The sequence below is a fragment of the Ursus americanus genome, chromosome 23, assembly GCF_024610735.1.
Source record: "Ursus americanus isolate L20-20 chromosome 23, mUrsAme1.1.p, whole genome shotgun sequence".
Taxonomy (NCBI): Eukaryota; Metazoa; Chordata; class Mammalia; order Carnivora; family Ursidae; genus Ursus; species Ursus americanus.
The window spans coordinates 25210240-25238174 of record NC_142149.1 but is presented as its reverse complement, the minus strand read 5'-3'; the positions used below and the strand labels follow the sequence as shown (position 1 = coordinate 25238174).

The following is a 27935-nucleotide window of genomic DNA, read 5'->3' as shown; positions in this document are numbered from 1 at the left end:
CACTGGCTGAAGGTGCGCAGTGGGGAATACATGAAGAACGTGTCTGCTTGGCTCACATGTTCAAATAAGAGATGAGTAATAGACAATAGGGCTTTCTAGAAATGTGGGCGTGCTGAGTAACAACCCACACATGATACAAGGCATACGAGTTGCCAGGTTGACTCAGTAAGGAGAGGCAGGCTGTAATGTAGATGTTAATAATACAGTGTGCTTATTTGTGACCCATTTGCTTGGGAGAGACTCTGGGAGGAAGGATGATTATAAAACTAATCATGTGGTAGCACAGTGTGAATCCGTATTCAGTGCAATGGTATTTAGTCCAATCCAGTATATTTTGTTTACAGGAACCGTGGGGCTTTGACATGACGGTAAATGTAGCTCTGATCAGCGTGTTATTGGATGGTTCACTTGACGAAGGCACAGCCGTCCATCCAGTTGGGGTTGGATGTTTTAGAGCATCAGGAATAGGCTGGCTCATTCCGGCTTTACAGGACCTTCCCTGACTGCCCCCTCGGTCCTCTGGGGCCTGCCAAGTCATTGTTTTGGAAACTGATTAATGCTTTTCAGCCTCAGTCAGTCATTTTATTGGTCCCACCAGTCTCAGGTGAGAAGCCAGAGGAGCGGCACAGGAAAGGACACGTTCATGTTAGTTTTGTTGGGGGAACAGGGCTGGAGTGCTGTCCTCACCACAGGGACTGTGGCCTGCGGCCTGCGATCTCTTCCAGTGGGGAGACTGTCTTTCACGCCCCAGTGGAGCGATAGCTGCCCGAGCTCTCCCTCATCCAGCCCCCTGGGCCTCTCCCAGTCTGTGTAAGCAGGAGAGCCCTGGCGACCACAACGGGCATGGGCTTACTTTTCGACATTGGCAAGCTTGTTAGGAAAGGTTTTGTGGTTAGGAACCTTCTCAGAATGTCTTAAATACAGTTGTTAATTCAGTTCGGTTTTTATTTATTTAGGTATTTATTTGAGAGGGAGAGGGGGAGAGAGCATGAGTGGTGGCAGGGGGTGGGGGTGGGGGCAGAGCAGAGGGAGAGGAACAACCAGAGCACAGAGTCCGACCCGGGGCGGGAGCCCACGACCCTGAGGTCATGACCTGTGCTGAAATGGACACCCAGGCGCCCCAGAACAGTTTTAAACTCATTTCCTTTAGATACCTAGTGGTATATAGTAGGAAAGAAGGCTCTAGACCTGTCCAGGCTCTGCCTCTCTAGCAGCCCTAGGCAAGTCACTTTAACACAGCGCCCCAGAAGCCCCCATAAAGTCACAACTCCACCCCAGATCTACGGTTCGGACTCTTGTGGGCCCGGCCCCAGGCCTCTGAGAGGTGTTATAGCTAAGTGTGATGCGTGACGTAGGCTGAGGCATACTGCTTTAGCGTCTTTGGACCTTACGCCTGTATGTGTTAAAGGCGGGTGGTTTGTCCCGGCGATCTAACAAGTCTGGCTCCAGCTCTCTCTGGTTCTGTGAGCCTGGCTCTACCTGCCTCCGTGTGCTGTCTGTGTAAATACCAACCATACCTGCTGGTGGGCCCACAGTTGCCCCTGCAAGGCCCAGATACCTGGTGGGTGGAATTTAATGACTTACAGTGTATTCAGAAGGAGCCAGATAGTTCAGCATCTCGATTTTATGTCCCAGGAGAACGTTGACTCCCAGTCACAGACTAAAAAGCAGTTAAGATCTGTTCTGACGCTCAAAGGAGAGGGGGAGCAACACACCCCTGCTTGGGGGCCTGGCAACTTCTAGTAGCTGCAGTTCTCCACCAGGCCAGGTGGGGGCGGTATGGCCAGAGTTGCCTGCAAGTTGGTTCCGGAAATCACTTCCTCCTCCTCCTCACGTCAGGGAGTGTCCTATTCTATTGGAGTATTTGGAGAGAACAGTTACCCAGGTGATTCTGATCCTCGCACTGGGAGCAGCTGCTTGAGAGGAACTCATAAGCCCGGCTGGACTCATACACATCTGTTTTCCAGGAGCGGAAAGCTTCATTCATTCTTAGCTGGGGTTTTGTTTTTGTTTTTAAAGATTCTATTTATTTGAGAGAGCACAAGCAGGGGGAGGGGGAGGGGCCGAGAGACGGGGAGACAAGCAGACTCCCTGCTGAGCAGGGAGCCCAATGCAGGGCTAGATCCCAGGACCTCAAGATCATGACCTGAGCCGAAGGCAGATGCATAACCAACTGCACCACCCAGGCGCCCCTATTCTTAGCTGCTGCTTACCAGCACATGGTGACGTGCCAGCAGGCTCAGCCCACTACTCTTCACTTTTTGATTCATGGATAATGGAAGCTTAGGGTACTTTGAACTTACTGCTACATTAAAAGTGACTATTTTTTCATAGAAAAAAAGCCATAGCCCTTCAGATGTTACCATGACTAGCTTGCATTTGCATAACATCCAGTAGTTTTCTGAAAGTATTCATGAATTCATCATTCTCAGGTGATCCAGAGGCCCAGCTGGCCCCAGGAGGGGCCTTGGCCCCTTGGTAAAGAGGCCCAGCTGAGATGAGTAAGGGCTCAAGGCCCTCACTGGGGGTGTCACCAGACAACTCCACACTAGAGGCTGCTGCATTGGCAGAAGACCTAGATCTCAAGTCAGGAAACCTGGGTTGGAATTCTGGGTCCTCCTGTTGCCTCATTTTGTGACCTTTCACTAGTCAAGCACCTGTTCCTTTGCTCTAAAGAGAGAGGAACACCCCAAAGGGCTCTTGGGACAGCGGAGTGAGGTGTCGCTTGTTAGGCACCAGCACACCCCCACCCTGCTAGGCCCTCAGCAGCAGACTGGGGCTCCGGGGGCCAGGGGCCTGAGGATGAGCTAGAAGCCCTCGGGGAGATTGGGTCAGAGAGGGAAGCAGGCACGGGAACGAAGTGGAGCCCAGTATTGCCACGGCGCATCAGACACAGTTGAACAGATGGTGTTGGTTTGGTGTCTGCTCTGGCTGTTCTGTAATGTGAAAAAAACAAGAGAAATCGGTCTTCAATGCTTATTTATGCACCATAGACTTTTTTTTTTTTTTTTAGATTTTTAAAAAAGATTTATTTATTGTTTTGGAGGGGACGCAGAGGGAGAGAGAATCTCAAGTAGACTTCCGGCTGAGTGCAGAGCCCGACTTGGGGCTCGATCTCATGACCTGAGACGAAACCAGGAGTGGGGTGCCCCTAATGCGGAATATTATTTCCAGTCTATTTATAAGTGTTCTAGACATTGTCCGAAAAGAAGTAGGTGAGGAAGCAGAGGTATCTTGGGCCTGTTGGACCTTTCAGGGAATACCTTTCTCTGTTGCTCCACCCTCCCCAATTTAAGGAAAAGGAGCGCTCCATGAAAATGCAGCACGGGGGAGACTCATACTCTCTTTTGCATCTAAGAGTTCATTTCATTCCTGCGCAGGCACACTGAGGGAGAGATTGAGGCATGAAAACAGCGGTAAATTCAACATTTTCAGGTGCCACCAAAACATTTGTTCAGTATCTGTTGCTCCTAATGCTTTACAGTAAGCGTTCAGTCGCTGCATGTAAACAGGTTGGGAGCAGACCTACAGAAGTAAACAAGAGAGTCTCCTCAGATGCACGGCTGGCTGTGGAATGGCGGCAAGAAGGGAGGGAGGCTGGCTACGTGGTTAGCATTACTAATTACCAAGAGCTCAGCACTACTCTGGCCAGGCAAGAGCCCGAAGCTCCATCTGCTAAGATTTTTCAGGACAACCTCCATCTGCTAAGATTTTCGCAGGACACCTCAAGTGCAGACACGTCAAGAAGAGTGGAGCAGTCTTTGAAGCACTTGACTCTCCTCAGTATTGGAATAGTGCTGCCTCCTTCACGGCATTGCTGGGATTGAATGTGATCGTGTAAAGTGCTACTCCAGAGTAGACAACCATTTGTACCCTTCCCCCACCGAGGCCTGGATGTCTTCTCCTGCCACCCCTCAGCAGGCCTGCCTTCCCGTGCCTTCGGCCGGCGCAGACAGTGAGCTACCCCAGAGCGCGCTGCCTGTGCTGCCCGTGGGCCTGTCAGCGTCTGTGGAAACAGGCGTGTGGTTTCGTAGGCAGTCTCCCTTTCTCTCTCGGGAAGTGTACCTGGGGCTGTAAGAGAAGGCACTAGGAGCAGATTCTGGCCCATTTTTCACCGGAAGAGACTCCAGCATGGATCCCGAGTTGGGTCTCGAGCATTTGTCCTTCCTCGAGCCTGGCGGGCGGTAAGCAGACAGCGGGCCGGTGCCCGGAGGCAGCCTTGGCTGAGTTAGAGACCCAGTCTGGGGCTTTGCTCAATGGAGGATTTATCAGACCATCCTGCCCCATATTAAGGCCATTGTTCTGGGGCCCCAGGTGACAGCTCTTTGTTCCAGACCCCTCTGATGTGATACATTGTGAGCCCAAGGTCAGCATCTCAAAAATACGTTGCAATACAGAATTGTTCTAGCCCCCCTCTGCCATTCGATCCGTTAGAAGCCCTCTCCTCACGGTGGGCCCTGTTCTCCTTACCGGAAAAGCCGGGGCCCGCCTTGGGTGAGCAAGAAGGCTTCTTCCAAGGTGACATTCTCTAAGGGTGAGTCGTCTGTGCCATGTGTAGTTCGAGTTGTGGGGCCTAGTAGCCTCCGTGCCCAGCCAGGCCCTTCATGGAGGGAGCTCCTGTAGCCTGTGCCGCTCGGTGCAAACCAACTCTTTGTTGGATGGCGCCGGTTTGTCCCTGAGGCATCAAGGCATTACTGCGACGAATGGGAGGAATATGTCTTAATGAAGAAGACAGACATTGTTGAGTTCTCTGGGGCCCCTACTTCCCTGGAGTGTCCGTCTTTTCCTTCTTGAACCTGGGAAGAGGTCTCCAAAAGTATCCTTTAGGATGACAGCTGAGCCTTCAGAGAGCTTCTCTGGGGGCCCCTTTGGCATCACCCGGGGAGGGAGAGAAGGACTGAGAGGTGACAGGATCCTTGGCTTCCCAGTAACACCCCTGCCAGAGCAGAAGAGGGGTGGGGGCCCGGGAAATGAACTTGTTTGGAGATCTGCCTTGAAAGAGAGGCTGGGCTCTGCTCCCTTTTGAACACAAGGTGGCATCATGTCGGTATTAGCCTTACTTGTGTTAGCACCGAAGAAAGACTGCCACCCCCTCAGCCCTCCTTTCCCCTCCCGGGCTGCCCAGCAAGGCAGGCCAGGCCAGACCAGACCAAGGAGGGTGCCTACTGGGGAGTCAGATTGGACGGATAAGGGAAGCCACTTTCCTAGCAAGCATGCCAAGGCCCAGAGTGGCCGTTATTCCAACAGCAGAGATCTGACTAGAACTCTGACTCTTAGTTCAGGGCTCTTTCTACTAGGCCGCCTCTGGATTCTCCCAGGCCCGAGTTGCTCTCCTTTCATTCATGGGGGACAGGGAAAGCACCTTTTCTCAGCCTCCCCACCAAGGCTGCCTACAGCCCAGGGCCCCAGAGGGAAGGCAGGTGGCCCAGAGCCTGGACCCCTGCTGAGGTGAGCAGGGGCTGATAGGGGTGAGAGGAACATTGGCCCACGGTTTGAAGAAGGGGATTTTTGAAAGCATCCACACCCCCACTGCTGCTCTTTGAAGCTGCGGAGGAATTTCGCCTGCAGCCACCGAATAAGGCTAAAGGAAATGTCATGAAATCAGCTTCGTGAGCTGCTTCAATAGAAACTTCGTCCAAGGCCAATAATAAACGGGAGTTATGTAACTCAGCAGGTCACAGCACTAACTAAGCCCTTTATAGGCCATCCGTCCACGTTTATTTCCTGGATTTTATAACTGCTGCCGAAAAGGGGGAGAGGAGGGGTGAGGATTAGAGGAAGGGGGCCGTGGGCCGCCGCGGCTAGCCCTTGGCACCCACACCCGGGGCGCCTGCCGGGGCTGGTACCCCTCCTCGGACCGCTCCGCGAGCCGCCCGCATTAGCGCGCACCTTCCCCTGGCTGTCGGTGTCATGTTCTGTCGATGACAGGGTTGCATGAGAGGAGGTCTAGGATCCCTTCCCAGCCCGAGAATCTAAGCATCAGGAGCAAAGGGGATTGGGGCCGCCTGGGACCCCTCCCATCCGCGCCGCCGCCGCCCACGGTGGTTGAATCTGCTGGGTCCTCGGTGGGGAGCGGAGAGGAAGACGTTGGGTCTAACGGAGGCAGTGCCAAGGAGCCAGGTGAGGCCAGCCTCGGCGGGCGGGAGCCAGGTCCCTGCCCTAGGCCAGAGTGCTCCCCATGCACGTGTGCGCGTGTGCACGCACACACACACACACACACACACACACACACGCCTGGAGGACAGGCCTTGCCATCCTCAAGCCTGAGAGGGTTCCGGGTTGCTCCAGGGCCCTCTCCGCGTGGGTACGAACGTCCCGGACTGCAGCCAACAGGCCCCGTACCCTGCTTCTGTCCCTCACTCCCCTGGGGTCAGGAGGGCGGCTCCTGTCACCCGCATGCCTTTCGGAGCATCGGCACCCTCACCCTGGAGCGTGCGGCAGGTCGAGGAAGGGCCTGGGAGCCACGCTTGGTGGGAGTGGGGAGGACGGCAGGAGGCTTGTCCTTTGGGGCAGGGAAGTCGGATGGGAGTGGGAACAGCCAGGGGGATGGGGGTTCTCCCAAGAACCCCCTCCTCCCTTCTCCTCAGCACTTGCATGATGGAATTACACCTCGGGCAGGAAGCTTGCCAGGCCCAAGTGCCCCCTGGCCAGCTATGGAGAAGGAGAAGACTGTGGCAGGTGGGATGGCCGGCAGCCCACCAGCAGCAGAGCTAAGCTCGAGAAGGAAAGGTCAAAGTCGGGTGTCAAGCCATCAGCAAGAAATTTCCACTAAAGACAAACATGTGCCCCAGAGAAGAGACTCCCCGTGGCAGGAGGCTGCTCCTATCCCGAGACTGGCTCCAGACCCTTTTGTCAGGCCCTTTTAATCGGACTCAGCCGGTAGGGTGTCCTTGGGTCTGGTCTCCCTCCCTCAGCGCTTATCCTCCCCACCCCTCCCCCACCGCGGCCGCTTCCTGTTCAGGAACAGCTGCGTGTCTGGGCTTGTCCCCAGGGTCAGCCGGGCTTCCTGACACAGACAGAAGCCCCATCCCAGCCTAACACCTATGCTGAGGTTGGAAGGTGGTACTGCTCACCCCCCTCCCACCCCCACCCCCCATGAAACAGGTGCCTTAAGCTGAGGCCCAGAGAGGGGCATGTGGTTTGAAGCCCCTGGAACCCCTGTCCCAGCAAGCGGGCAGTGCCAGAAAGGTCCGGCTCTGTCAGCTGGCCCGACCCTTCCACCCTCCTCCGGCGCAATCCCGGAAGCTATTCTGCTTGAGTCAGGGCCTAAGGGCTCTGACCTGGGCCCCCCAGCCCCGTCCCGGGGAGAAGGCAGGGCCTTATTTGGGAACGGTTTCTGTAGAGAAGACACTTGACCCCACGGCCGCTGAGGCTGAGGGAGAGGCAGGTGCCTGCCGAAGTAAGTGGCAGGGAGGCCTTGCCAGCTCCTGACTCAGCTCCACACCACCCTACAAGGTCTTCTTGGCCATCCCCCTGCCTCTGCACAGGGCTCCTCCGACGCAAATCCTCACCAATCCTCCCCGTCTGGGGTCTTCCTGCTGAGCCTGAGGACTGCTCTGAAGGAGCATTTTTGCCTCCAGTCCTCTCCCCTTTGCCCCCCGAATGCCAGTGAAAGCGGCGGGCAGATGGATCCCAGGGGGACTAACGGAGCCCAAGGCTTGAGAAACTGTGAGCACCCGGGTTCTAAGACAATTCACATGCCGAGGGGGCAGGCGGTGGGCTCTTCCTCCCAAGGCCAGCTTTTTCTTTGTTGAAAGGGTTGATAAGTGAGCACTGGACTGTTTAGAAACTCTGCCCCAGTCAGGGTAGGGCAGAAACACCAAGATCATTTCAGAAAATACTCCCGTGGTCAGAATACGCGCCCACCCCACCTCTGCCCACCGGGTGGGTGTCCCAGGCCCAGAAAAGGCCCTTCGCACACACAACGCGAGCTAGGCCCAGTCCCGGCTCCTTGACGAGCATCGCTTTCCTTAGCCCTCAGGCAGCTGTGAGGCAGGGGACAGATGACGGATGACTCTTGGGCCAGGGCTGCTCCCCCAGGGACTGTCCACACCAGGGCCGGGACAATTCTCTGCTGTGCGGTCTGCCCTGTGCCCTGCGGGCTATTTAGCAGCTCCGGGGTCTCTGCCGCTAGATGCCAGTAGCACAGGCACACGCCCCAGCTGCCACAACCAGAAACATCCGCCTGCATTGCCGAATGTCAGGAGCACAGCCGACCCCACTGGGGAGCAACCGTCTTACACAACAGGTGTGTCCGGAGACTAGAACAGGCCCACGTTTGAATCTGGATGGTCTGCTTTTCCTGCTGCCTCCTCTTTGTGGGTAAAAGTCTCCTTTGAAAATCTCTTTCCAGGGGCGCCTGGGTGGCTCAGTCGGTGAAGCGTCCGCCTTCTGCTCAGGTCATGATCCCAGGGTCCTGAGATCGAGTCCCGCCTCAGGCCCCCTGCTCAGCGGGAAGCCTGCTTCTCCCTCTCCCTCTGCCTACTACTCCCTCTGCTTGTGCTTGCTCTCTCTCAAAAAATCTTAAAAAAAAATGAAATCTCTTTCCAGAGCAAGGATCCCCCTTCAATTCCAAGTGTATGGGCTCCAGGTGCTCAGTCTCGGGAGTGGATGTTAAAAACACCTGCCTACAGGGGACACAGGCCTGGCTGGAAAGCTGGCTGAGTCAGCCGGCCCACCTCCCTCCGGGCCCCCAGCTGTGAAGGCCCCTGGGGACCAGAGGTGGGGTAAGTGTGAGCTGTGAGAGGGACATGAGGGCAGACGGTTGCAGGGGGGAGGCGCCTGCCGGGTGGCCGTGCCCCTGCATGACCAGCTGCCCAGAGGTGGTCAGGCCACTGTGCCAGGCCAACGTGCACAGCCTCACACCACCTTGCAGATGGGTCGCCCTGACTCACAGCCACTGGACATGACCTGGAGTTGTCTCATTCCAGAAGGTATCTGCTGTGGCTGAGTGACCTCGACACTTACCCAGGTAGACCTGCCCCTGAAGGCCCTCGGATGGGGCCAATGGACTCAGGAGGTGGCCTTTGGTTCTGGGTTCTGGAATGTGATCATGGAGGTCATGGTGGAGAAGCTTCTAGACTCCAGGAACTTCCACTCCCCTTGCTCTGTAGCATGCTGTAAAGACCCCTGGAACACAACGCCAAATGGTAGCTCTTATTCCAGCTCTCTGGCCTTGGTTTCCTGAAAGGAGGCATTGGACTGAAGGAGAGCCTGTAATACTTGACATGCATCGAGCATGTCCTATGTGACAGGGTCTGCCTGTCCATCCTATCCTAGAATTCACGCACTCCTCTATGAAGCAGGCACTGTGATTAGCATCCTCGTTTTACAGCTGAGGACGCTGAGCTCAGAGAAGTTCAGTAACTTGCGCAAGGTCACACAGCCAGTCAGTGAAGGGGGCTGGGCGCATACCCAGGTCTCACCCAGCCTCATGGTTGAGGCCAGCAGTAGCAGAGGCGAGAGGCCTGCTGACTGGGTCGAGGCCGTGAGTATCAAGGATAGAAGAGTGACTGCGGAGTGAGGAGGGGCAGGACCAGGCACCCAGCCCAGTGTGGGCAGGAGTGGAAGATGACTCGCAGGTTTGGAGCCCGAGGGACTGGGAGGGCGGCGGTGCTATTAATAGGCACAGGGAAGTCAGGAGGAGGGGCAGGTTTAGGGCTCGATGATAGTGCATTCTTAGACACTTGGAAGCTGATTTGCTAATAGTGGGACATTTAGGGCGAGATCCAGTACAATTAGGAAAATTCAGCGATTGCAAAAATACCTCCAAACGCCAGCAACCCCCTTACCAACACTGACCGCCAGAGTCCCCAGCCCTGGGCTGAGGCTGCCGGAACCGGGGCCTGCGGTAGCCTTGCCCGAGGCCCAAGTTCAAGTCCCACACTGACCGCTGGGGGTCACCACTGGCGCACAGAGCCCGGTACGGCCGCCGGGGCGTGCCTGCCACAGGGCCCACCTAGGGGAGCACCTCGGGCTTTAGGGACCAGGCTGCCCGTGGCCAGAAGGCAGAAGTTTTGTCTTGTTTTAGGGGCGGGAGGGGGCTCACGAGACACTGAGCTGCTGCATGTCCCCAGGCTCCCAGCGTACGGCAGCACCATTTCACGGGGATTCCTGTTAACCCCCAGCAGGTTCTGGAGACCTTAGAACCAAGGAGGGGAGGGAGCAGAGCCCCTTCCCTGAGTGTGCCAGGAGCGCCGGCTCTCAGGGCCCGGCCCGGGGGACACCTTGTCCAGAGCGCTGGGGGCCGGCGACCTCGGGCAGCTAAGCCCAGCCGGAGTAGGAGCCCAGCTGTTCGCAATCGTGTGGCTCCCCTGACATTTGCGTCAGCAGCTCTACCCTTTGACCTTTAATTCCCGGGAGTGGAGGGTGGTGGCAGCTTTGGAGATCAGGACTAATTATTTGCAATTTGATTCAACCAGCAGTTTATTGGGGTTTGGCCTGGCTGCCTGCCCTCCTGCCCACCTCCCACACCCCCAGGTTTATGGCCTTGACCTCCTTCGGAAGAACAGAAGGCAGGAGTGGCTCCACCTGGGAGACACCTAGGTTCTTCTGGTCTCCGGCTCCTGGGAGCAGCCTGTGGGCAGGACGCTTATAAAAGTGCTTTGAGACCCCCCAGATAGTGGAGGTGTCCCCATGCGCACGGCCAGCTGGGCCTGGTGTTCCCTTGGGCCAGCCTCCAGCTCCGCTCCAGGCTTGCTGGGACACGTCCCAGGGTGGGTTGGCCAGGCCAGGAGGCGCTGGCCTCCCAGCTGCCCTGTTAGTGGGTGCAGGGCTAGGAAGGGAAGGGAGTGGGGCTCCCCAGGTCCCGGGGCTCCTGTTGGTGTCCGGTATCCCTCTATATTTGTCCTCTTGGAGGGGCAGGCAGCCAGCCGGACCCATGACGTCTCCTCCGGGGCCTGGGCTATTTTGGAGCCAGCCTTGGGGGGCTGGGGAGAGGGTGGGGTGGGGTTTAAGGGAACATTTCCTCCTGGCTCCGGGTCAGAGAAGAGGCTGAGGGTGTGTGGCACAGAGAACTGGCCCGGAGGCCTTTCTCAGAATTCCCTGTGCAGCTACTCAGATGTTCCTCTACTTAGCTTCCTGGGGATGCCTGGGCTCAGGGGCCGCGCGAGGGCTGTCTGGGCAGGAACCCCAGCCTCTTCTCCCCCTGGGTTTTTCCAGCCATTCAGACATCATCTCTCAATTAAAAAACAACTCCCTCTATGCCAGCTCTCACCTAGGACCAGAGCTAGCTTGGTGGCTCCCATCTGCCCTATTTCTCAGGGGCACTGCATTTCCAGAAAACAACTTAGGATTGGACATGGTCACCAGGTCTGTATTTTGCCGAGTTAAGGACATTAAAAGGAAATGTCAAAGGAAAGGTCTTTGTGAACACGTGCGCGTGCACACACACACACACACACACACACACAGGACAAGTGAAAGGGCTGCACGTCACATCGTGGGTCTTGCTCTGTGAAAACCTCACTATATTGTCCTGGTCTTTCTCATTTTGCCACAAGCAGATGAGAACATGACAATCCTGTCAATGGGCTCATATTCCAGAAACAGCTGGTCCCTCGCAGTCTCTGCCTGGGCCCAAGGCCTGGGGCAGCAGGGGACCCCGCCCCATGTCCCCTCCCACTCCCACTCTCTCATGGAGCAGTCACTTTGTGCTTGACATCTTTCCCACCCCCAGCCCCCAATATTTGCAGGAGCGGAGGCTGGGGAGCAGTCTGGTCACCGTGCCGGTGGGCTGGTGCTGCCGGGCCCTGGAGACGTCAGCCCACAGTCGCCACGCTCCTTTGAACGGGATCCGGACCGCGGCTCAGGCACACGGGGCTCCGGCCACGTCCTGGCCTGTGATATTAGACTAGTCGCAGGTGCTCCCTCCCTGAACTTCCATTTCTTGTTCTGTAGAATGGGGGTGCTGGCTCCTCATCACAGGCTGGTGAGGATTAAGTGAGAGAGTGTGAAAGTGTCTTGGGGACTATAAAGCTTGGGCAGGGACGGTTATTATTATTATGAGAAACTAGTAAATGGCTGAAGAAAGGGCACCCTGAAAGCTGATCTCAGCTTCTGGGTGCAAAGATCGTGCTTGCACCCACCCCCGGGTCTGTGATCTTGGGGCCCCTCCAACCCCACAAAGGAGCCAAGCAAGCCCGATCCCCGTGAGTCAAGGCGGCCTGGCCTCCACCAAGGCCTGCTTGACACAGGGCCCAGCCTCTGGCCTGTGCTCAAAAGGTCTGCTCTCTGCAAAGGCTTCCGTTCATTTGTGGTGGCCCCTGTGCGTGGTTATGGTTAGGTTACCCCCTAAATTGTAGAGACGTGTGTGGAGGGCCTCCCCAGGAAGGAGCCCCTTCGGGGAGGGTGAAGGAGCATTGGGTCTGAGGACTCAGAGAAGGTCCAATACCCAAGTTTCAAGGCACCCACAGAGGAGCAGATCTAGAGGACTGCCCGTGTCTCCCGTGCCCTTCTTCTGGGAGCTGGAGTGGGAAACGCACTGACCCACGTCCCCGGGCCAGTTCTACCACCTCCCACCATCCCGTCCCCCTCCCTGGAGCTGTGTGGCTTCAGACATGGCCCCTTGCCTCTGAGAGCTTGTGCCTTCCTCTGCAAAATAGGCATGAGTCCCTAACTCATGGGGTTGCTGTAAGCTTATGGGACCGTGTGAGGGGGGCTCTCTCGAGAGGTCCCCTGCCCACCTTCCCCTGAGGCCCTGGCATAGCCACAGCCCCCACAAAGAGAACCACAGTGTCGCCAGGAGGTGTGAACCTGTGGCTGGGCTGCCCTCGTGGGTCCCCAGGCCCTGCCCCCAACGGGGGCCAATGGAGCAGGTTTCCCCTGGCAGCCAGGCCCCAGCTCCCCGCCCCCTTCCCCCCAGCTGCTCAGCCGCCAGTTGTCATGAAGTCATTGCCACCTTCCCCAGCCTGCACCCCCCCACCTCCAACCTCCCCGTGCTGACATCCCATTTGGCAAAGAGGTTGGAAAAGCCGCTGACTCTTCCAGACCCTGAGTTCATGGACTGGTCAGGGCCTGTCGGCCACAGGCTGGCCGTGTGGGCGAGGGGTTTGCAGAACGAGGGGAGGCCCCCCCAGGCTTTTATTCCCCGCCTTAAGCCAACCCCAGCCCCCAAGACCCTCCTGTAACACACACACACACACACACACACACACACACACACACACCATCCATATACATGCTGGGACCTAGCTACGTGTGACTCACCTCCCCCCCCACACACTCCACCCTTGTACACACACTATCCCCTTTCCAGCCCTACACACACACCAAGACACACACAGGCACCGTGTCTACGGCTTTACTCAGCCGCTTACCCACAGAAGCACACTCCTACCCGCACCAGGCGGCAAGCAGGTCCCGCGCACGTGTGCACCCGCACAGCACTGCCACGCACCAGCACCCCCTCCCCAGGCCCGGCCGCTCCGGACTCCACCCCCGCACCCCCGACCTGCGCTGGGCTTCATGCCACCGAGGGGAACCCTCGCAGACTGAGCCAGACCAGACCAGGACCCCAGGCAGCCAGCGGACAGCTGACCCCCCTCACTCTTATTTGTGGCAACTGTGGCCCAGAGAGGGCAAGGGGATGGTCAAGCCACACAGCTTAAGTTCCTCCAAGTGTTTCCAAGCATCTGAGAGCGTGGTGGGAAAGGAAGGAAGCATCCAGACTCCTCCCTCCCTCCCTGCCACCCTCCCTGAGCCCCCGGACTCAGTTCCTCCCTGCGCAGGGCCAAGCGCAGCCGCCTGGCTGGGCCCAGTCCTACAGCTCCCTCCGGGATGACTGCCAAGCCCGGGTGCTGCGTGAGACCTTCGCCCTCTGCCGGGGGAAGGTCACCTGGAGCTGCTCAGGCCGGGGCACCCACCGTGGGGACGAAACCGGCACGGGCTGGCGACGTCAGCACTCAGTGGCCTCGGGCGCCTGAGCCAACGCTCAGCTCCGGGCTCCAGGCCCACGTGCGCCCTCAGCCCGGCCTTCTTGCTCCCTGCCTCAGTCTCCCTCCTCAGGATTCCAGCCCCTCCGCAGCTGCCTAGCCTGGGGCTCCGGGGACTGCCCCTGTGCCCTAGACCATCTGCTCCCCGAGGGTAAGGATCTCTGCCTGAAATCGGGTCAGCACCTAGTACCTGCTCAACGAAACCGTGTTGAACGAACAAAGCCCCACCCCACCCCCCACCGCCGCCACCTCCTACAACGGCTCCTCCAGGTCAGCATCAGGGGTCCTGGCCTCCAGCCCCTTCCCATCGGCCAGGAGCGGGGATCGGCCACGGGCGGCTGAGTCGCCTTGGACCAGTCCCTTGCTCCCCTGAGCGTCAGTCGCCGTGTGGGAATGAGGGGCCGCTGCTGGGGGCATGCAGTTTGTCTGGTGGGATTCCGGGGACCACGTGGGGGGAGGGGGTCCAGTCTCCCAGCGCTGCCTCCTCCCCACTGGTTTTGAAGAGGGCAGCCCCGTATTGTAAATACAGCCGCCGCCCAGAAAAGAGCACCAACGGTTTCCACCTGGGAAGCCACGGGACCAGAGGAGCTCTGAGTATTTCTGGCGCCTTTCCCCCAGAAGCACCCACCTCTCCCAACTCACACGTGGCAGGTCCGCCTGCGGGAGCCACAGGGCACGGCTCTGGTCCACATCCTGCTTCCTGCAGGGCCCTGCGGTGAGGCCCAGCCCTGGGAGGGCACATGGGTGTTTGCTCCCAGGGGGTGGCAGGGGATGCTAATCGCTGCGGATCACTAGGCCCCAGCTGAAGGTCAGGAGGCAAGGCGACCCGTGGTTATAAATAACCGCGCCCGGCCCAGCCGCAGAGGGCAGCGCTGGACCTGTGCCCCCGCCCCCGACTGCGGCATCCCGACCCCCCTAAAGCCCCAGCCTGCAGTGTGACCTTTGGGGGCGAGGCGCAAGGTCAAACAGGGCCCAGCCTGTGCTTCCCTTGCAGGTGCCCCTGCTCGCAGGTGCCCCTGCTCGCCCGGTCTCTGCTGGGGGTGGGGCGGGAGGCACTGAAGTGGGGACAGCCCCAGCCCAGGGACCCGAGGGTGCAGAGAGCTTGAGGGATATAACCTAAGGACCCAGGCAGCCCGGAGTGCTGTGCTCTGACCTCCCACACCAAGCGTGCCTGCAGCCCACAGCCCTGCCTTGTGGCTTGTGGCTGCTGGGGGCTGGGAGACCCAGAACAACCCAGCTAAGGAGGGAGAGCCTGCAGGGTCCACCCTCCCAGCCCTGTTTCTAGAGCCTCAACTGTAATGACAGGAATGGACCCCAGAGCTCCTGGCATTCTGGAGGCTTCGTGGAACCAGAATCCCCAGTCTGGGGCTTCGGGAGTCTCAGAGACTGGGGAGAAACTCTGGTGGCCGGACTGAGGGACAAGGACGCCACAGGGACTGTGGGGGCCGGCCCCCCACCTCCCTCTGCACAGAAAAACGAGGTGGGCTTAACCTGCTCCAGGATTCATGTCTTTTATTTTTTTTCTTTTTAAGATTTAATTATTAATTTGAGAGAGAGAGAGAGCTCAGAAGTACACAGTGGATGAATTTGCACAAGCCGGACCCAGCACCCAGAAGCCCCCTCATGACTCCCTCCCGTCCCGCAGAGTAACCTCTCTCCCGACTCCCAGCCCCGTGGGCTACTTCGGCTTGCTTCTAAACTGAACTTGCATAGAGCCCTACACTCTGTGGTCTTTCCTGTCTCGTTCCTTTTGCTCGATACCAGGTTGGCGAGATTCGTCCATATCTAGGGCATTCATTCTCATTACTGGTAGCTGGCCACCGTGTGACTTATCATAACATTTTCACCCATTTTACTGCTGATGGACGTTTGGGTGGGTTCCAGTTCCTGGCTGTCATGAATAATGTCACTGGAGTATTCGAGTTCCTGTCTTCTGTGAATCTCTAGGCACATTTCTGTTGGGTATATACTCACGAGGGGCCCAGGACTGGAAGATATAGGAAGAGTTACTTTTTAACCAATGTTTTAATAAAAGAATGATTTTGCAAGGTAAGTTTTTTTCCACTTTAAAAAATGAGGGATGTACACGATTTTTTAAAATAGGGAAATACAGAAATGTAGAAAAGGAAAAAAAAATCACTCAGAGCTACTCTCTAGAGTCAATCATTCAACAAACCCATCCACGGACATTTCCTAAGAACCTCTCCTGTGTCAGAGCCTAAAGGACAGAGACCCAGGTCCTCCCTCCTGGAGTGCAGGGCTGGGGGCCAGGTCAGCAGTGGTGGTGCCGAGGGACAGACCAGGGGACCTCAGCCCCTCCGTGGCTTCCACTAGCCACATCTCAGCCCTCACAGCCACTCCTGAGAAACCTCCAGCCCTGCAGCCGGGCGGCACCCCAAGACCTCCATATGGAAAGCGAGGGACAGTAACACAGTAAGTTGCAATCACAGGAGCAGAGGGCTGCAGGGAGGAGGACCCGCAGGGCGTCCCGACGATGGGAAGGCAGCAGGTGCTGGGGCTGCTCCCAGTGAGCATGCAGAGAAAGGAAAAGAAGGGAGGGAGGCTGGAGAGGCCAAGAGGCCAGAGGCAGACACACTGGACTTTGGTCTTTATCCTGAGGACCAGAGGAGGGATTTAAGCAGGGGAGGGAGCAGGTCAGATGTACTCGTTAGCAAGACCTCTGTGGATCCCTGTGGACCTGCTGAGACCTTGAGCCGATGAGCAAGAGGACAGGGGGGCGGGAGAAGAGGGGGATAAGGAGAGGTTTAAGGGGTGTTCTGGAAGGATCTGGGGCCTGGCTGGCTCTGGGGCATGGGGGAAGAGCAGGCATCAGGAAGGTGTGAGGTTCAAGGGAACGGGGAAGGCGTGGTGACATTGCAGATCTGCAGATGGTGGGATTGGCTCTGTTGAAGTTTTGGTGAGTTTCCCCAAGCTTAACAGGATCTACGTAGCTCTAAGAACTTCTGCGAGCTAGGTCGCTGGTACCTGAAGAGGGTGGCCTGAGCCATCTCTAGAAGGGGAGAGGTGGTTACTCATTTATTCGACAAATTGTTTATGGAGCACCCACCTGTCTGAGGGTTGTTCCAGGTGCTGGGGATACATTGCTGGGCAAAACAATTGTAGTGGGGAAGACTTAAATAAATATATATAAAGTGGTGATAAGTCTTAAGAAAAACTAAGGGTATAGGGGGTAGTGAGTGACAAGGGTGGAAGGGAGTCTATTTCAGATAGGGTGATCGGGGAAGGCCTCAGAGGATGGGGCATCTGAGCTGACACCTGAAGAAAGTGAAGGAATATGGCACTTAGATGGCTGGGAGAAATGGTCCAGGTAGAGGGCACAGCAAGTGCAAAGGCCCTGAGGCAGGCGATGCTTAGTGTGTCAGATGAGCAATGAAGAGGCCAGTGTATGAGGACTGGACCGAGGACGGGAAGGTGGAGGGAAGGCTGAGCAGGGCCAAGGGGAGGCCTTTCTACTCTGGGATTGAGGGGAGAGCTTGGTTTGTGGTGGGATAGCCTGATCTTGTTTTGTTTTAAAAGGATCACTCTGGCTGCCCTGAGAATGGACTGCAGGGTGTGGGGGAGGCGCTTATAGAGGTGCAAGTCAGAGAAGGTGGTGGCCTGACCAGGGTGGAGACAGTCAGGGAGGTGGGAGGTGGTCTGGCTGTGTGTGTCTCGTGAGGGCGGGGCCCGCAGTGTTTGCCGATGGGCCCTGTGCGTGTGAGCAAAAGGGAGGAGGCACGGAGGCCTGGCCGGTGGTTCCCATTCACCAGCCTGAGAAGCCTGAGATGGGCCCAGGGCTGCCAGCTCCCCTGTATCTCCCCTCTGTCCCGAATCTCCCCCGAAGCCTCCCCCTCCCCTTTATCCTATCCCCTCCCCTCACCTCTCCTCCCTTCTGCCCTTGTCCCCACCGCCTCCATCTTCTGTTTCAGGAGTCCCGTGGCCTCACTCTGTCACCTCCCTCAGGCCAGAGGGGCTGCTCTCAAGAATACGGCCATCATTCACTCCCGCAGTGCTGAGGACTGCGACCAGAGGCCCAGAGGCTGGGAGCTGAGGAAAAAGTAGATGTGGTCCCCCAGTCCCACCCTAGTGGGCGCCCTGCTAGAGAGAAAGCCCATTCTCCACTTTGGGGCATTTCCGTGTCCTGAGCCCCAGATGTGCACGGTAAATCCTGGTCTAAGCAAAGCCAAGAGTTCTTTGGGAGCTGACCAAGCGCTCACTGGGATCTGGGGCCAGGTTTCTCAAAGCCTCCTCTGTCTGCTCATGGTTGAGGGCTGGCTCGTTGGGCCTATGTGCAGCTCTGGGTGAGAGCAGCCACACCACATGGGCCTAAACCCAGCGCCTTGAGGCCACCTGTGGCAGGGGAAGAGGGCGGGGAGGCCAGGGACCTGCTTCCTGCCCGGGGCCTTGGTCTCATTCCGTATTTCCCACCTACCCTCTGCCCTAAACTCCAGACTGGGTGAAGGAGGGGAGTTTCAACTAATGCGTCCAAAATGTGAGCTCCTGGAACCCCTCCAAACCTGCCCCTCCCCCAGTCTGTCCCACAGCTGCCTCCTTCCAGAACTGGGCAAACCTTAGGACAGTCCTTCCAGCACTCACCCAGCAGCCAATCTGTCAGGAAGTGCTATCACTCTGCCTTGGAATCAGCCCCTCACCTGCGTGCATTGCTATGACCTGATCTAAGCCAACATCATCACTCCCGGGATCCTTACAATGGCATCTGCCCTCACCCCCTTCATTTTATTCCCAGTACAGTAGCCAGGGATTTTATTTAAAAATAAGTTAGATTATGTCACATGTCTACCCCCCACCCCGGTGAGTCTGGGGAAAAGTCGCAGTCCTTTCCGATTGCCCCATCTGCACCCACACATCATCTCCTGTGCCTCTCATTTGGCTCTAGCCACACTGACTTCCTTGTTGTTTGCGAACACAATGCACACGCCTACCTCCGGGCCTTTGCACTTCTGGTTCCTCAGCTTGGATCGCTCCCTCCCCTCAGTGTCTCCATGGTTTGCTCCTCACCTTCTTCAGGTTTTCACTCATACATTACTTTCTTGGAGAAGCTTTCACTAACTATCAAATTAAAAGTTACAGGACATACCTAGTATCCTGATCTTACTTTCTCATATTCTCCAATAAAAGGAACCAGGGATCGTTGAGAAATGGCTGATTCTGGGACTGTGGGTGGAGATACACAAGATGAGCCCGGAGCATCTTGTAGTGCCAGGAAGTAAGGAAATGCTAAATAAATAAATAAATAACGGAGGACACAGGACCCACATGAGAGAGGTCCCAACAGCCAAAGTTAGAACAGATGGAGTAAGAAAACGACATATGATTGGATTATAACCCAAATGTAAAATAAACATCCATGAGTCCGTTATAAATAAGTGATTGGATCAATTAATAAGTGGGCAACAGGTAAGTCTCCTGTGCAAAAAAATTCTAAATAATTGAGGTACATACATCACCCAAAATGCGGAAGCGTAATTCCTGCTCCTTAAGCGTGGGCTGCACCCAGCAACTTCTTTCCGAGGAGGATGGCGTGGAAAGGGGGATGTGGGGGAGAAACTTCGCAGTGGGGAAACCTGGCGAACGCAAGGTCAATGCCGGGAGCTATAAATCATGTTGCTAGTATGTGCCCTTGATGTGACAACTTGACAAACACGGCACCTCACCTCTGTGCCTGCTCCTGGAAGCCCAGAGCCCCGGTCCGATCATGAGAAAAACATGAGGCAGATTTCAACACAAAATTCCTGACCGGTTCGCCTCAAAACTGCCAAGGTCATCAAAAACAAGGGAAGGCTGAGAAACAGTCACCACCAAGAGCGGCAGAAGACGACTCAGTGGAATGTATTCTCCTGGATGTGCTCCTGGAACAACAGCAACGAAAGAAATTAGGTAAACCGAGGAAACGTGAATAAACTGTAGATGTGAGTCAGTAACGAAGTATTAATGTGGGCTCAGTCATCGTAACACAGGTACCATTATAATGCGAGAGATCGGAGGAGTCCGGCACGGGAGGGGCCACACGTACAGGGAGGATTTGGGGAGAACTGTTTGTCCTATCTTAATTTTTCTATAAATTTAAACCTGCTCAAAAAAAATCAATTAAAAACTACACCCCCCCCCCAAAACCCCATCCCTCCTCCCTGTCCCTTTCCCACTGCTCTTGTCACCATTTAAAAATAGGATACATTGAACTTCGGAATCTGTTCTTATCTGTTCACTCTCTATAAGATTCCTAAGGGTTCTGGCCCTGTTCGAACGCCAGCACCTAGAAGGAGTCTGACAAGCAGTAGGTGCGCCATACCTATTTGTCGAATGATTAATTTCTAAAGATAGCCACTGTTAGTTTTTCCAGTTTTTTTTGCCTCTGTCTAAATACATTTATTATTGTTTTAAAAGAAATGCCAGGTTATAGGTCTTGCTTATCTGCTATCCTCACTTGCTCGCTCTTGATGGTTTTTCCTGGTTAGGAGTCTTTACGACAGCACTTTTTTTAGAAGGGGCTGGAGCTTGCAGGCCTGGTGGGAAGCGGACTGGTTGTGCCTCCCGAGGAGCAGGCTCCGGGGCTCGGCGCTCGCTGGGTCGGCTCCGCCGCTGCCATGTGGGCAGGAAGGAGGGCGCGGTGCCAGGGCCGTCCCCTGACATCAGATCCGTGGGCACTAGAACCTGCTTGGTGGTGAAGGGGTGCGGCAGAACCCAGGGATTAAATAGCTTTCGAAATCCACCGGCCCGTCTGCGACCGGCCAGCGGGGCCACAGGGCCCATGCCCGGATCTTCTGCCAGCTCAGGAAGAGTGGAGGGCGCCATCCGGGCGTACATGTGGGGGACCTGGGGACAGGTGTCTCGCAGTGGGTTACGGCCCAGGCCCAAGCCTGATGGAGAGCTGAGCTACTGGGGGTGGGGGTGTGGGTTGGGGGCTGGCAGACCCTCTCCCCTGGGTGGGGGCTCGGAGGGTCTGCCCTGCTGCTGGGTTTCCTGGTAGGTAGGCGGGGGCCTGGGCAGGCTTCTGGGGAGCCCAGTGTGTTGGGGGAGGGGACGCTGTGGGGGGGAGCGGGAGGCCAGGAGCAAGGGGCATCTGTCCTCTGCACCCAGAGGCCATCTGCTTCACAATCGAGCCACTTGCCCTCCTTCCTGGTAGCAAGATGGAGCCACCCAGACTCCGCTAGACATATGAGTGCTAAAGATAAAAATACTCGAAGGACACATGCCTTCTGCGAACTGCTTTGCTAAATGCGCTGTTCCTTGGGAGCCACGGCGTCACTCCACCCGCCCCCTCCCCCCAAGCCGGCCCTGCTCATGCGCAGAAGCGGGGACGTGCGGCCCGAAGCACCGCCCGGCGTGTGAGGGCATGAGCGTGCGCATGCAGGTGCGTCCTCGGAGCACACGCCTGCTGGCACCTGGCTTCTGCTGCGCGCGCCTAGGGTGTGCGCACAGGGCGGGTGCTGGTGTCGTGGACTGCGTGCTTCTGTTTGTGTTTGGGTGTCTTTGGCGTGCTTGCCTTCTCGTGGGCGAGCTCCCGTGGGTGTGGGGGGCGCGGGGGTCTGTGCGCGTGTGCGGCGGGCTCTGGGCGCGGACCCGGGCTCTCCCGGTGCGCGTGCGGGGAGCCTGTGAGTCGACGTGTGTGAGCGAGCGCGAGTGGGTGTGTTCCGGCAAGGAGCGGTGTGTCTGTCCTTACGGGTGCACCTGCGTGTGAGCTTGTGACCCGTGTGTGTCCTCCGGGGTCGCCCAGGCGTGTGCACCGACGTGCCGTGCTCGGAGGTCAAGCTCTGAGAAAACAGATTCACACCGGCCCCACGGACCCCCTGGCAGCCGTGCCACCCGCACACACATCCTGGGGACAGGACTGCGTTTTTTAATCTCTCACAGACGAGCTGACCTCTCTTTTTTTCACACGTCCTCGTACTTAACCATCCTTGTCCTAAGTGTCCCCGGCCCGGGCCGTAACCGTCCTCCGCCGTCCTTGCCTGGTCTCCTGCCTTCCCTGGCTCACTGGTTTGTGGCTCTCTAGGCCCGCGAGAGGCCCTGGAAGGCAAGGGCTCCTGAGTCATCTGTATTTGGTAAGAGCTGCATTTTTACACCCCCATGGAGAGTGTCGTGTGCCTGAGCTGACTGAAGGCCCAGAGAAGTCCTGACGTAAAGAAACCTGATGAAGTTAGCACCATATAGGCTTTTCTGGAGCCCTTTGGAACCTGATTTGAAATGATAAACGTGCTGGAATGGGCGCACACGCGGGGATGTTTGCAGGGCACTAGAGAGACACCCCGTTGTATACAGGCAGCCTCCAAGTCCGGGGGCACTTCTCCCATACTGCATGAGTCCTCACCCTTGGTCTCAGGTCTCAAAGCCGGTGGCCGGGCAGCCACACCTTCTTGCCACCAGGCCCCACAGCCTGGCTGTCAGGGCGGAGGATGGCAGAGAAGCAGGTAGAGACCCGGCCATCCGCGCCAACCTTCCAGGACGAGAAGCCACGTTTCTGACTCCAGGTCCAGTGCCCTGCCTCTCAGCATTCGCCCCCCAGCCCAGGTGCCCATCCCTTCCTCAGCCCAACCTTCCAGCAGCCAAGATCTCCAAGTACAATGGTCACGGTGGGGGGCGGGGGGTGTGGAGGGCAGGGACTTTCAGCCAGTCCCACTCCTGATCTGACCACTGCTTCCAGAGAATCTGGCAGAGTCCAGGAGGCTCCCTGATCTTCTCTCCCTCTCCCCCATAACACTGAAAGCAAGTGACACAAGAAGTACACGAACACAGTCTCTTTGTATGATTCAAATCATACAGAAGTAAAACCCAAAAGTCTCTTTAACCCCTCCCTCCCCAGTCCTGGTTCCTACCCCAGAGGTAACCACGTTAACAGTCCCATGTACACTCCCATTTCTGCATTTATGGATTTTAAACAATACAAGTGGAACATACTCTGTATTTTTCTGTGACTCGCTTTTTAAAAAATATTTTATTTATTTCAGAGAGAGAGAGAAAGAGAGAGCAAGTATGAGCAGAGGGAGGGGCGGAGGGAGAAGCCAACTGCCTGCTGAGCAGGGAGCCAGATGGGGTGCTCAATCCCAGGACTCTGTGATCATGTCATGACCTGAATCTAAGGCAGATTCTTAACCTTCTGAGCCACCCAGGCCCCCTGTGACTTGCTTTTTAAAAAAAAATGTAACGATCCGGTCCATGTCAATACATCTTAATCTATCCCCTTACTGTTTTTTAATCATTTACATAGTATCCCAGATTGTTGATGTTTCTCTCATTTATTGGATCGCTCCCCACTGATAGAGGTGTTCTTCCCCCCCCCCTTTTTTTTTGCTATTCCAGAATTAACAATGGTGTAACAAACATCTTTGAACGGATTTCTGGGTGGGAGGATATGCGGGAAAATGGATTCCTACACCTGGCACACAGGAGTCAGAACCCGAGAAGAAAAGACCAGGGAGGAGGCCGAGGTTCCGAGTGGACCCCAAGCAGCTGCGATCACAAGATCACAACATCCCCAGCGAGGGCGGGCGCCCCAGGCCCGCCTTGTTGCACTCCCCTCCTTCTTCTCCCAGCCATGCCAGGCTCTCCCCCGCTCCGCTCCGCTCCGCTCCGCTCCGCTGCGGTCCGGCCCCCACTCTCCGGCCTGCGGCCCCCGCGGCTGCAGAGCGGCCCGCGCCTCAGAGGAACCAAAAAAAGCTGGCGCGTGGTGTGCGCGCGAGCGGCGCGGGGCTCTGGCGCTGCTGTTTTTAGTGTGCCTGGAGCCCAGAATATAGACTTAATCACCCCCAGGAAACGCGGCCATAATATTTTTGGTTGCATAAGCAAACTAAATTAGAAATCTGGAGCGCGTTCAAGACCTTTAGATGCGAGCGCGGGGGATCAGGGGAGAGACAGATGGGGATTAGGCGAGCTGAGCATCAGGAGAATAATTTCCTCTTTTAATTTGGGTTCCATCGACCAGGAAAGCAGCATTAACGGCCCAGTTACGTAACCGGCGCCAGGGCCCGCTCGCATGAGCTGCCACAGCGAGCAGGACCGGCCCTCCGCCTCTGCACCTGCTGGCCGGCGGGGCCTGCAGAGGCCCCCACTCAGCCGCCCCGGGGCGGCGGGCGCTGGAGAACGCCCGTGAGTCGGAGTCGTCCGGAGCCACACATCTCGGAACTGGCCCTCGGGATCTGAACTGGGGGGCCTTGAAAGAGGTTCCCCAGGTCCTTGCGCAGAAGCGGAGTGTCCCACAGCCCTGCACGCTGGGGGAGCGCTGAACGCAGCCTGAGGGTGCCCACTGCAGGATTGTAGGCAATAACAGAAAAGTGGAACCTAGCAAATGTTGGATAGCGAGGAGAATGGGTGAATTGCCAGTGAATTACAGAGCATACAGGCTAGGGCATATTCTAGGGCAGCACGAGAAAACTGGGGTGATCGCTCCGTTCAGACACGGACGACTGTCCCAGACAGAACTGAGGAGAAGAGAGCAAGTTGCAGAACACCACGAGCAGGACAGTCTGGTTTGTGTTAAAAAACAAACTGCATATCCCCGCAGACCCGTCTCCGCATCTGCAATGTACATGAAAGGGAATGCCTTTAAAAAGGGGGGGGGCGCAAGGGTGGTTCAGGGCACTGATGGGGCAGTCCCCTTCGGAAGGAGGCAGGGCATAAAGGAAGGTCATGGGGAATTCGCATGTGACTCACACCAGAACGTGGACGTGTGTGCTTGTGTTATTTAGAAACAAACCCCCAAGGACGTGAAGGCTGGGGGTCGCCTTGCAGATGGAAGCTGGACTTCGCCTCCAGCCAACTTTGCAGAAAGCAAGAGGGAAGGTGTGGACGTGCCTTATGTTGGAGCAGGGAGGGTCTCAGAGGGGGTCTGGCTCAGCCCCTTATGATCTGAGCAGGGAAACCAACGCTGAGGCCAGGGGAGGGACCGGCCCCAGCCCCGCACACCAGCCCACAGCAGCCTCGTGGAGGCGGGAGCCGTGGGTTGTTAGCCTGTGGTTTTGCTACCACCAAATTCTCAAAAATGCTGGGGTCAGGGTGGTACAGGAGAAGGAGGCAGGAAGGGAGGAACTAGGCATCCACGGGGTGGGATAGGTGGGGAGCAATTGGACATCCATCCATCCAACCATCCCACAAACACGTCGAGGGCTATGGTGGATTTAAAGCAGGTCCGCAAATTCTTCAGCCCTCTTGCCGTTGGAAGGTGGGGGCTCTGTCTCTTCCCCTTGAATTGGGCTCACCTGAGTTATTCACTTGTAGCCCCCAGAAAGCAGTGGAAGGCTGGGTGAGAAAAGACCATGCAGCTTGCTCCTGGCTGTCTTGGAACACTTGCTTTGGGGGAAGCCAGACCGTGTCAGAAGGCCGGCTACTGTGAGGCTGCCTCGCCGGAGAGACCACACGGAGCCCCATGGAGCCCCGGCCAAGCCCCGGCCAGCCGCCAGCATCGTTGGCAGCCGCGCGCATGCATCATCTGTTCATCCCGACTCTAGAACCTTCAGGTGATCGCAGCCCATGGCAGACCCCCAGTGAGAACTGCCCGGCTGAGAACTCTCCAATTCCGGATTCACAAAACCGTGCACAAAATAGAGCAATTTTAAGCCACTAAGTGGTAGGGTGATTTGTTCCAAAGCAGTAAGATCTGAAAAGAGCGTTACTCCACGCCAGGCCCTGCGCACAGGAGTAGAATGATGAATCAGCATGGTCTCTGCCCCCCATAAACTAACAATTTAATGGCGAAGCCGGACACATAAGCAGATAATTATAAAATAATGTGGTAAGCATAAGGATGGAGTCATGCACGGGTAATACGGGAGCAGAGCTGGAGTCTGTAATCTAGGCTGGGTGGGGTCTGAAAAGTTTTCCTGGAGGAGGTGACATTGAACTGGCTTTGAAAGGTGAATAAGGGTTGTTGAGGTAAGAGATGAGGTGAGGGAGGCGTTTCCTAGCAAGCCCCAGAGGGGAGAAATAGAATAATGTCAGCCGGGGGGAGGGGAGGAATGTGGGCAGGTGGCAAGGTCCCGGATGGTGAGTGACTGCGCACCAGGTGGCCGCTGAGTTCATACGGTGAATGTGGTGTTAGGGGATGTGGGATGGGCCCCGGGGCTGCTCTTCTGCTGAAACTCGGCTGTAAAGGTGTAGGTGGGAGACCAGTGTGGTAACCAAGGGCCTGGTGATCTGTGGTCAAAGTTCCCAGAATGTGTCCCGACAGGTGAGCCACAAGAAAGAGTGTCCAGGGACTCGGGTAGATTCAGATCCAAGAAACGTTCATTTAATTCTTACTTGCGCCTGGGAGTATGTTTTTTTTTTTTAAGATTTTATTTATTTATTAGAGAGAGAGAGAGACAGCCAGCGAGAGAGGGAACACAAGCAGGGGGAGTGGGAGAGGGAGAAGCAGGCTCCCATCGCTCAGCAGAGCAGGGAGCCCCATGTGAGGCTCGATCCCAGGACTCTGGGATCAGGCCCTGAGCTGAAGGCAGACGCTTAACGACTGAGCCACCCAGGTGCCCCTGGGAGTATGTTCTACATAGATTTTTCAATTTAATCCTTAGGCCAACCTTCATTGATTCAGCAAATAGTCGTTGAGCACCTACTGTATGCTAGGGCCTGGACTAGGTGCTGGGAACAAACATCCTGGTGATTAAGACAAACACTGTCCCTGCGCTCATGGAGCTTAGTGTGTAATGGAGGCATTACCTCCACCTGACAAAAGCTCGGAGAGACCAAGGAACTTGTCCAAAGTCACACAGCTGGTGAAGGGTGAAGCCCCTCATCCAGGATGCTTCAGGGCACCAAGGCATGCAGCTGTCAGAGGAAAGGGTAAGGCTGGGGCTGGAAGGCAGAGGGCAGTCTGATTCCAGGGGCCTGGGTCTGCAGGGAGGCTGAGGAACCAGCAAGGTGACCTTGGGTTTGGCCAGAACCCGGTCCTAGGGAACTTAGGCTCACTAGGACACAAAGAGGGCATCTCCCTGTTATCAGGAGGTGCACCTCGGGGCTGGAGTGGAGGTTTCAGGGGATGAGCAGGTCCCAGGGCACAGCTTGAGCACCTCCTCTTGATGATGATGATGGTACCCCCCCAGGACCTACTATACACTGGGCTCTGAGCTAAATGCTTTCCACACTCCAGCTGTTTGATCCTCCCAGCAACCCCCTACTGGCCCATTTTACATGTGAGAACACTGAGACTCCTGGAGGTCAGGTAACCTGCCTGAGGCCACACAGCCAGGTGGCAAAGCCACAGGAATGGACCCACCTGGCCACCCACACTGCCTCACACGGGAGCTGGTACGGGAACTGGCTGGAGACCAGAGCGCCCGGCTTGGGGGCCTGTGGGGAGACCAGGTGACAACCACTACAGTGCCCAGCAGGCAGCCTGAGCCCAGCCATCCCCCTCCTCCTCCTCCCAACTCATGACTGCCGGACGTGGACTTTTCTTTCCAGCTCCTCTAAAGGATCCAGGAGGTCACCTTGCAGGTGAGGAAACTGAGGCATAGGGAGAGCATGTTAATTGTCTAAGGTCACCCGGCCAGTCGCTGCCAGAGCGTGTACACACACACACTTCTTTTCCCAGGTCTCCTGTCTCTAGCTGAAGGCATCAGTCCGAGTCCCCCGGGGCACATCACTTGTCCGTTCACACCCGCCCGCTAACAGGCTCTCCGCAGCTAAAATCAATGGGCATCTCCAGCCAAGCAGAGCTAACGCACCAGGAAGCGATGGCACTGTGGCCAGCTGGCAAGTGTGTGCGTAAGCCCGGCTCCGGTGACATTGTCACATGCCCAGATGCTTGCCCAGAGGAACCAGAAAGCTTGGTTTTATGACATCTCCTAATTTAAACATCAGTAATAGGCTTACACGTTTTTTCCAGCATTAGCAAACAGTTTACCTGGTTTCAAAGGTACGAGTATGGACGTGGGATTTGAACGGCACAGCTGCCCTCTGGCCCTCACACACCTGCCGCCCGGCACACCCCAATTTGGGAAAAGTAAGGAGGTTGTCCTTGAAATCCAAGGAACCCTCCAGCCCTGAGGAACCTTA

General features: G+C 56.5%; 2 long non-coding RNA genes across 3 annotated transcripts; both read right to left on the bottom strand.

Annotated features, from left to right (window-relative positions):
- Nucleotides 1-906: 906 nt before the first annotated feature.
- Nucleotides 907-14782, bottom strand: LOC123776801 (uncharacterized). The gene is made up of 3 exons (XR_006775484.2): nt 14574-14782; nt 4471-4694; nt 907-2936 (listed from the first exon to the last, which is right to left on the bottom strand). It is a non-coding gene; the product is annotated as an uncharacterized LOC123776801 (long non-coding RNA).
- A 680-nt stretch (nt 14783-15462) lies between these two features.
- Nucleotides 15463-20682, bottom strand: LOC148107966 (uncharacterized). Of its 2 annotated transcripts, XR_015721306.1 has the most exons (4): nt 20377-20682; nt 19607-19801; nt 19395-19516; nt 15463-15918 (listed from the first exon to the last, which is right to left on the bottom strand). It is a non-coding gene; the product is annotated as an uncharacterized LOC148107966 (long non-coding RNA). The 2 variants fall into 2 exon arrangements; XR_015721305.1 differs by having other exon boundaries at nt 19395-19801.
- Between the last annotated feature and the right edge of the window lie 7253 nt (nt 20683-27935).